Source organism: Microtus pennsylvanicus, chromosome X, assembly GCF_037038515.1.
Source record: "Microtus pennsylvanicus isolate mMicPen1 chromosome X, mMicPen1.hap1, whole genome shotgun sequence".
Classification (NCBI taxonomy): domain Eukaryota; kingdom Metazoa; phylum Chordata; class Mammalia; order Rodentia; family Cricetidae; genus Microtus; species Microtus pennsylvanicus.
This window is the reverse complement of record NC_134601.1, coordinates 111,022,630-111,031,736: the sequence shown is the minus strand read 5'-3', so window position 1 is coordinate 111,031,736 and position 9,107 is coordinate 111,022,630. Positions and strand designations below refer to the sequence as shown.

At 38.9% G+C, this 9,107-nt stretch overlaps 1 pseudogene; it reads left to right on the top strand.

The window, feature by feature from the left end:
* Positions 1 to 6,696: 6,696 nt before the first annotated feature.
* LOC142841786 (claudin-34-like) lies at positions 6,697 to 7,309 on the top strand (annotated as a pseudogene).
* The last annotated feature ends 1,798 nt before the right edge of the window (positions 7,310 to 9,107 follow it).

Below are 9,107 nucleotides of genomic sequence, written 5' to 3'. Positions count from 1 at the left end.
AACAGTCAACTAGCAAACCACTCCTGGGTCAGGGGAGAAATAAAGAAAAAAAATTAAAATCTTCCTTGAATTTAAAGAAAATAAAGACACAGCATAACCAAACCTATGGGACACCATGAAGGCAGTGCTAAGAGGAAAGTTCATAGCTCTAAGTGCCCACATTAAAAAAAAAAAACAGAGAAAGCTCACATTAGAGACTTAATAGCACAGCTGAAAGCTCTAGAAAAAAAGAAACAGACTCACCCAGGAGGAGTAGAAGACTGGAAAGAATCAAATTGAGGGCTGAAATCAACAAAATAGAAATGCAGAAAACAACCCAAAGAATCAATGAAACAAAGAGCTGGCTCTTTGAGAAAGAAAACAAGATTGACAACCTTTATCCACACTAATCAAAAGGCAGAGAGAGAATATGCAAATTAACAAGATCAGAAATGAAAAGGGGACATAACAATAGACACTGAGGAAATTCAAAGAATCATTAGGTCTTACTACAAAAGCTTATATGCCACAAATTTGGAAAATGTAAAAGAAATGGACTTGTTTTTACATAAGTACCACTTACCAAAATTAAATCAAGACCAGGTAAACAATTTAAATAGACTTATAAATCATGAGGAAATAGAAGCTATCATTAAAAACCTCCCAACCAAAAAAAGGCCTAGGACCTGATGGTTTTAATGCAGAATTTTATCAGAACTTCCAAGAAGAGCTGATACCTATACTCTTTAATGTGTTTCACTTAATAGAATCAGAAGAGTCATTGCCAAACTCTTTTTATGAAGCTACAGTCACCTTGATTCCAAAGCCACACAAAGACCCAACCAAGAAAGAGAATTACAGACCAATCTCACTCATGAATATTGATGTAAAAATTCTCAATAAAATTCTGGCAAACAGAATCCAAGAACACATTTAACAAATTATCCATTACGATCAAGTAGGCTTCATCCCAGAGATGCAGGGCTGATTCAACATATGAAAATCTATCAATGTAATCCATCATATAAATAAACTGAAAGAAAAAAAACCATATGATTATTTCATTAGACGCCAAGGAAAGCATTTGAAAAAATTCAACATCCCTTTATGATAAAGGTTTTGGAGAGTTTAGGGATACAAAAATCATACGTAAATATAATAAAAGCAATATATAGTAAGCCAACAGCTAATATCAAATTAAATGGAGAGAAACTCAAAGCCATTCCACTAAAATCAGGGACAGGACAAGGCTGTCCACTATCACCATATCTCTTCAACATAGTTCTTGAAGTTCTAGCAATAGCAATAAAAATATAAGGAGATGAAAGGGACTGGAATCAGAAAGGAAGAAGTCAAACTTTCATTATTTGCAGATGATATGATAGTGTACATTAGTGACCCCAAAAACTCTACCAAAAAACTCCTACAGCTGATATAACAGCTTACAGGATCAACTCAAAAAAATCAGTAGCCCTCCTATACACAAAGGATAGAGAAGCAGAGAGGGAAATCAGAGAAACATCACCTTTCACTATAGCCACAAATAGCAGAAAGTATCTTGGTGTAACTCTAACCAAGGAAATGAAAGATCTATTTGACAAGAACTTTAAGGTATTGAAGAAAGAAATTGAAGAGGACACCTGAAAATGGAAGGATCTCCCTTTCTCTTGGATGGGTAGGATCAACATAGTAAAAATGGCAATTCTACCTAAGGCAATCTATAAATTCAACACAATCCCCATTAAAATCCCAACAAAATTCTTCACAGACCTTGAGAAAACAGCAATCAACTTTATATGGAAAAACAAAAAACCCAGGATAGCCAAAACAATCTTATACAATAAAGGAACTTTTGGAGGCATTACCATCCCTGACTTCAAACTCTATTACAGAGCTACAATAATAAAAACAGCTTGGTATTGGCATAAAAACAGAGAAGTCGACCAATGGAATAGGATAGAAGACCCGGATATTAACCCACAAACCTATGAACACCTGATTTTCGGCAAAGGAGCTTAAAGTAGACAATGGAATAAAGAAAGCATCTTCAACAAATGGTGCTGGCATAATTGGATGTCAGCTTGTAGAAGAATAAAAATAGATCCATATCCATCACCATGCACAAAACTCAAGTCCAACTGGATTAAAGACCTCAATATTAATCTGAACACACTGAACCTGATAGAAGAGAAAATAGGAAGCAGTCTACAACACATGGGCACAGGAGACCACTTCCTATGTATAACTCCAGCAGTACAGAAAATAAGGGCAACATTGAATAAATGGGACCTCCTAAAACTGAGAAGCTTCTGCAAAGAAAAGGACACTGTCATTAAGACAAAAAGGCAACCTACTGACTAGGAGAAGATCTTCTCCAACCCCGCAACAGAGAAAGGTCTGATCTCCAAAAAATATTAAGAACTGAAGAAACTAGACTTTAAAATGCTAATTAAGCCAATTAAAAAATGGGGCACTGAACTGAACAGAGAATTCTCAACAGAAGAAGTTCAAATGGCCAAAAGACACTTAAGGTCATGTTCAACCTCCTTATCAATCAGGGAAATGCAAATTAAAAAACTTTGAGATACCATCTTACACCTGTCAGAATGGCTAAAATCAAAGACACCAATGATAGCCTTTGCTGGAGAGGATGTGGAGTAAGGGGTACACTCATCCATTGCTGGTGGGAATGCAAACTTGTGCAACCACTTTGGAAATCAGTGTGGCAGTTTCTCAGGAAATTCGGGATCAATCTACCCCAGGATCCAGCAATACCACTCTTGGGAATATACCCAGAAGATGCCCTATCATACTACAAAAACATTTGTTCAACTATATTCATAGCAGCATTTTTTGTAATAGCCAGAACCTGGAAACAACCTAGATGCCCCTCAATGGAAGAATTGTTAAAGAAAGTGTGGAATATACACACATTAGAGTACTACTTATCGGTAAAAAAACAATGACTTCTCGAATTTTGCATACAAATGGATGGAAATAGAGAACACTATCCTGAATGAGGTAACCTGGACTAAAAAAGATGAATATGGTATGTTCTCACTCATAAGTGGATTCTAGCCATAAATAAAGGACATTGAGTCGATAACTCGTGATCCTAGAGAAGCTAAATAAGAAGGTGAACCCAAAGAAACACATAGTTATCCTCCTGGATATTGGAAGTAGACAAGATTGCCAGGCAAAAATTGGGAACTTAGGGGTGGGGGAGGGATGGGCGTAAGGGGAGATGGGGAGAGAAAAATGAGAAGGGGTGGATGGGGAGAGCTTGGGAGAATGGGAGCGTTGGGATAAAGGAAGGGTGGATATGGGAGCAGGGAAGTATATATCTTAATTAAGGGAGCCATTTTAGGGTTGGCAAAAGATTTGACTCTAGAGGTGTTCCCAGGTGTCCAAGGTGATGTCCCCAGCTAGTTTCTTGGGCAGCTGAGGAGAGGGAGCCTGAAATGGCCCTATCATATAGCCATACTGATGAATATCTTGCATTTTACCATAGAATCTTCAACTAGCGATAGATGGAGATAGAGACAGAGATCCACATTGGTGCAATGGACTGAGCTCCCATGGTCCAAATGAGAAGTAGAAGGAGGGAGAACATGAGCAAGAAAGTCAGGATTGCGAGGGGTGCACCCACCCACTGAGACGGTCATGCTGATCTAAGGGGAGCTCTCCAAGGCCAGTTGGACTGGGACTGAAAAAGCATGGGATAAAACCGGACTCTCTGAACATGGCAGACAATGAGGGCTGACTGAGAAGCCAAGGACAATGGCACTGGGTTTTGATCCTACTGCATGCACTGGCTTTGTGGGAGCCTAGTCTGTTTGGATGCTCACCTTCCTAGACCTGGATGGAGGAGGGAGGACCTTGGACTTCCCACAGGGCAGGGAACCCTGACTGCTCTTTTGACTGGAGAGGATGGGGAGGGGTATGGGAGAAGGGGGAGGGAAGTGGGAGGATGGAAGGAGGTAAAAATTTTTGATAATAATAATAAAAAATATAAAAAAGAATTACTATTCATTTTCTTCTAAGTTCTATTTTCATAAGTATATCCTAGTGTCCAGGTACAGGAAGATTCTAGAGGATCACAAATTGAAGTGCATTCTGGACTCCAGAATGACCTTGAGGGCATTTAGGCCTATTTAATGAGGCCATTTTTCAGATCAGAAGAAAAAAAACTAAGCAAAAAACTTATCCATAAACTACTCTTGAAAATAAGACAAGCTTGTTCACCTTTCAAAATAATGTTCAGTAGCAGAGTGCTTTTCTAGTATCCATGATGCCCCAGATTTAATATTCAGCAACACAGAAAAATTCATTTAGGATTATCACCTCAAACAGAATGATGGTTATTAATAAGACCCTTTATAGAAAAGTTATGGCTATAATAATGAGATTTTGGCTTCCAACTTTAACAATCCTTCACCTTACGCTACAAAGTTTTACTAAGAAAGCCTAGAAACTCCCCCATACATTTTCCAAAGACTGATTTGGATGACTTCTCTAGCCTCACTCTCTCTTTTCACCATTAACCACTCCTGTCAATTGTCTGCACCCAAGGCTAGTCTGATAATTTGAGCCTTCAAGGTGATATCTTCTCTCCTCATTTCTAACATCCTAGTCCTCCATTTGATTGAGTTAGGGAAAATGTCCATTAAGTATTTTTCTCCACATGTGGAGGTTGTCTTATTATCATTTTCTCAATTAGAGAATGTATTCACAAATATACCCACACTGACTACTACAGAGACATTATTTAATAAGTATCATCTAGAAATCATGCTACAAGTGTAATCTATGATATTTACAGAGGATTATTATAAGCTTAACCCATGTTGCCTCTAAATACTCTTTCTTGATCAATGAAAGAGGAAATGCCTTTTGATCCTTGTTTCTGGTTGTTAAATTTTCCAGATGTAGTAGAGTGCAAACTTCATGGACCTTAGTTCTATTTGGCCCATCTTGAAATATAATCTTAAATTTTCTCATTGGGGGCACAATGAAAGGACTCGCGTAAATACTTCCTGAAAATGCAGTCTGTGAAAAAAATTTCTTCAGATTATTGGAGTATAGATTAATGGTAGAATATTTCAGTAGCATGCAATAGTCCTGGGAATCTACCTATCTACCTTTAACACACACACACACACACACAAACACACACACACACACACACACACACTTACATTCGTATTGCAAGTGTCATCACCATAAATAATTGTTACACATATAACTTCAGCACTCAGAATCTGAGGAAGGATTGTTTCATGTCTGAGACAAATTTGGACTACATATACAGTTGGAGAAAAATTTGGCTTACATTGTAGGATTCTGCCCAATATAAGCAAAAAAAGAAAAAGCAATCAGAAAAGTTCAATGAGAGAAACAATGTGACAGAATTGTAGCTTAAAACAAAGGTATACCACCCTGATTCCAAGGACTCAAATTTATCATATTTAATATCTACCCAACATATTTTAAAAATAGGCAGAAGTACATACAAACATGAATGAATAGATATATGACATCCACACATGAAGATGGAGCAATGAGTGAATACATTTCTTTCAGTACTCACATGCATGTTTATACCCACCTTCAGCTTATAATCTCCTTTTTAGGTAATAGTGCTACCCACACTGGATAGGTCTTCCTACTTCAACTAACATTACAAGATAATCCCTCACAGGCATGCCTATAGACCAACCGAATCCATACAATTCCTCATTTAGACTTCCTTCTCTGACCATTCTTATATTGTTTCAACTAGACAATCAAATCTAATCATAAAACTATGAATGTACTTACAGTCTCTTTGTATTTTATAATTGTCTAGGGGTAAGCATTATATATGTTCACAGATTTTCTTAGGAATGGATGTGTTTTAAGTATTACAGTGAAATAGGTTTTTTAAAAAAATAATATATAATATGTTTCATATTACATATACCAGAGTAAGTTAATTGTCTATTACATTATGAGTTTCCACTCATTTATTATCTTTCAGCATTGATGTGCGGGTGTATTGTACTCAGCCAATGCAAAGGAAGTTATAAAAAAGCAGAAAACTTCCAGATTTACTTCTAGGTATATAAAACTCATACAATTGGTTTGAAATAGTTCTGTATGAACCTGACACCTTATCTTCTCCAAGTTGAATGCCGTAGTATGTATTTAAAAGAAATGACAACACAATATATGTACTCAAAGTTTCATATTCCATGCTCATTCATATGGTGATGTTCATAACAGGTAAATCTTTGAGCTAATCCAAAGATCCAAGAACAATGAATAATGAAGCAATGTGACACATCACTAGGAAAAACTTCTCACACTTGCTAATCACGGGGGTCCCTTGAAGATATCATGCAACTAATCAGATGTAGGGCCTCATGCCTCTCATACTAGCCCTTGGATAGGAGAGGTAGTGGGATTTCTAGAAGTTTGTGGCAAATGCAGAATTATACAGTGTAGAGGGTGTGTTGATTAGATTATCTACCTGCCTGAACAGATTGCCACAGGGACCTTCTCAGGCTTTTCTCATGCCACATCCATGTCAGCCTTTCTTCATATAAGGCTCACTCTCTCAAAAATAACACCTTTTCCTTAGTACTTTAAACCTGAGTATCCTGTCTTTGTCCCGAGTAACTGTCTTCATATTGTCCTGTATATCTTTGCAGATCTCAAGTATTCACTGTCAGCATCATGTTGAAAACATACCATTGCCAAATGGGAGGTTTTGTTTTGACCACAGTGGCCTGTCTACTTTGCTGCATCTCCATGGGGCTCCCTCAGTAGTGAGTGTGGTACTATGAAGACCCTATGATTTCTAAGCCTACAATGGCTTTTGTGGGCAAATGGAAAGCCTGTGTTTTCCACAATGGCAACAACTCCAGCAACATACAACTACCGTGACTCCTTCATTCCATTGTACATTCGAATAAACCAGCACCTGCTGCTGGTGGCTAGCTTTCTTGGGCTCTTTGGGAAAATCACCACCAGTATTGCTTTTTGTAGTCTGTGTATGGGAAGAGTGTGGAGGAATGCCACCTGCAATCCATTCAGCATTTCAGAGATTCCCAACATCATTGCTAGCAGCTTTCTTTATCTTGCTGTTCTGTTCAATTACATATCCATCATGCGTAAATGGGGGATTGCCTTTCCAACATCTTTCAATATGCCTTCTGACCCAGACACTCAGAAGTTTGGTAGTGCCATGGTTCTGGCAACTATAGCTGCAATTTTCTTTCTAATAAGTGGCACAATTTGCCTTTCTTCAAATTTAGCCACAGGCAAAACACTCCATTATAAAATTTAAAAGTAAATTTTTATCTTACACCACCTTGAAAATCCAGCAAAGATAGCAAGCATTTGTCATTGTGTCTACATAAATTTTGAAAGAGCTCAAAGTGATGCCAAATGTGGCCCGTGACAAAAAATAGTCAAGTTGGCCTCCTCTTATCTTTTTTGCATGTTTTGTTTCCTTAATTCATTGTTTGTATTATGGGCTTTCATTAAATAAAATCTTATTTAAATTGTCAATATAATACTGTGTTTTATTTGCTGTAAACAAAAGTAAATAATAAACTCAATTTATATTGTTTTTTTTTTCATTACAAATATTTATTAGAGCTTGCCAAAAGCGAGGCCCTGCAGGGAGAACTGACCTAAGGGAAGGTGCAAACAAACAAAACCATGATTTGGTCTTAGAAGGGAGGGAAAGAGCTCTTTAGCTTTAAGAAAGCCATAAAGTAAGCACACTGAAGCAGCCTTGGGGAGAGCGATCTCTGGGGATGAGAAGGGAGAACAAAGCTAGACCTGGAACTAACATGGAGAAAGGCAGACAGGTCTCTAAGGCAGGTCGTTTTTTTCAAAATCACTGGTGCTCTTTGGGTCTTAGAAAGAGGTAAGACAGCGCAGACAGTACACTCGGTGGGTATCACACCGCCAGCAGGCCATGGACAGGCCTCATTATTAACTTAGAGATGTTGGTAGAGCCCTTGCCTAGCACACAAGAGGCTCTGGGTTCAATCTCCAGCACCAAACATAAATAAGCCAGTCTGTTGATTAATCAAGACGTGTAGTAATATGAGCGGCGGCGGGGCTGCGTCCCCAACACCCCAAGCCGCCTGCCCGGCTAGCTCAGTCGGTAGAGCATGAGACTCTTAATCTCAGGGTCGTGGGTTCGAGCCCCACGTTGGGCGCCAAAATGTAGCGGCGTAAACGAATGCAGACAGTTTGTAAAAATATATATAGTTTTAATGTAGAAATAGACTTACAGAACCACCGTTCCCGCGGAGACCAGGAGAGTAGAAGAGAGAGCTCGGAGCACGCTCGCCAAATTTATAGGCAGACATTAGCCCGAGGCGAACACGCCCCCTAAGGGGCGGGACTTATCCCTACAAAGACGAACTCATCCAACACGATCTTTCTGCAATTAGGTGGGCCCTGACATCCAAAAGAGAACAGGAAAGCTATAAAACTTAAGCTCCATCTTAAGGAAATCTGTTCATTTTTTTCGGAGATTTTTGGATTTAAAACTATGAGAGTTCTGAGCTCCTCCACCCGCCCCGCCTGCCCGCTTTCACATGCAACAGCATGGTCTTATTTTTATGCCTGGAAGGAAGTCTTCACACCACCACATAGAGTGAAGGTCCCCCAAGTGGCTCCGCACATGCTTTCTTCCTTTAAACTGGGTTATAATTGGCTGAAATACAGAATTCAGATCTGATTATCTTTGGGTCTTTATCACAGGGCATCGTGGCTGGCACACATAAGTGTCCCATAATTTTAGCTGCCCGGATAGTTACAGTTTCTAATAAATGTACTGCACAGGACCAATCACTGCCCCATCCTGGCTCTTTCAGTAGCCTAACCTCCCAGCTCTTGTCGCCCAAGCTCCAGAATGACTTCTTTACTGATATGCAGCTGATACATCCTATTCCTCTTCTTAAATCCAAGCTCAATAGCCATCTGTTTGCTCTGGTATCCCGGCACTAATTGCCATCCCTGATTTTGTTTGATAGGTTTGACCTGGTGTTTTGGAGCTAACTCTTAATTGTGTTTTTATTTAATATGGAAGGCACACATAAAGCAAGTGCAGAAGGAGTGCTATA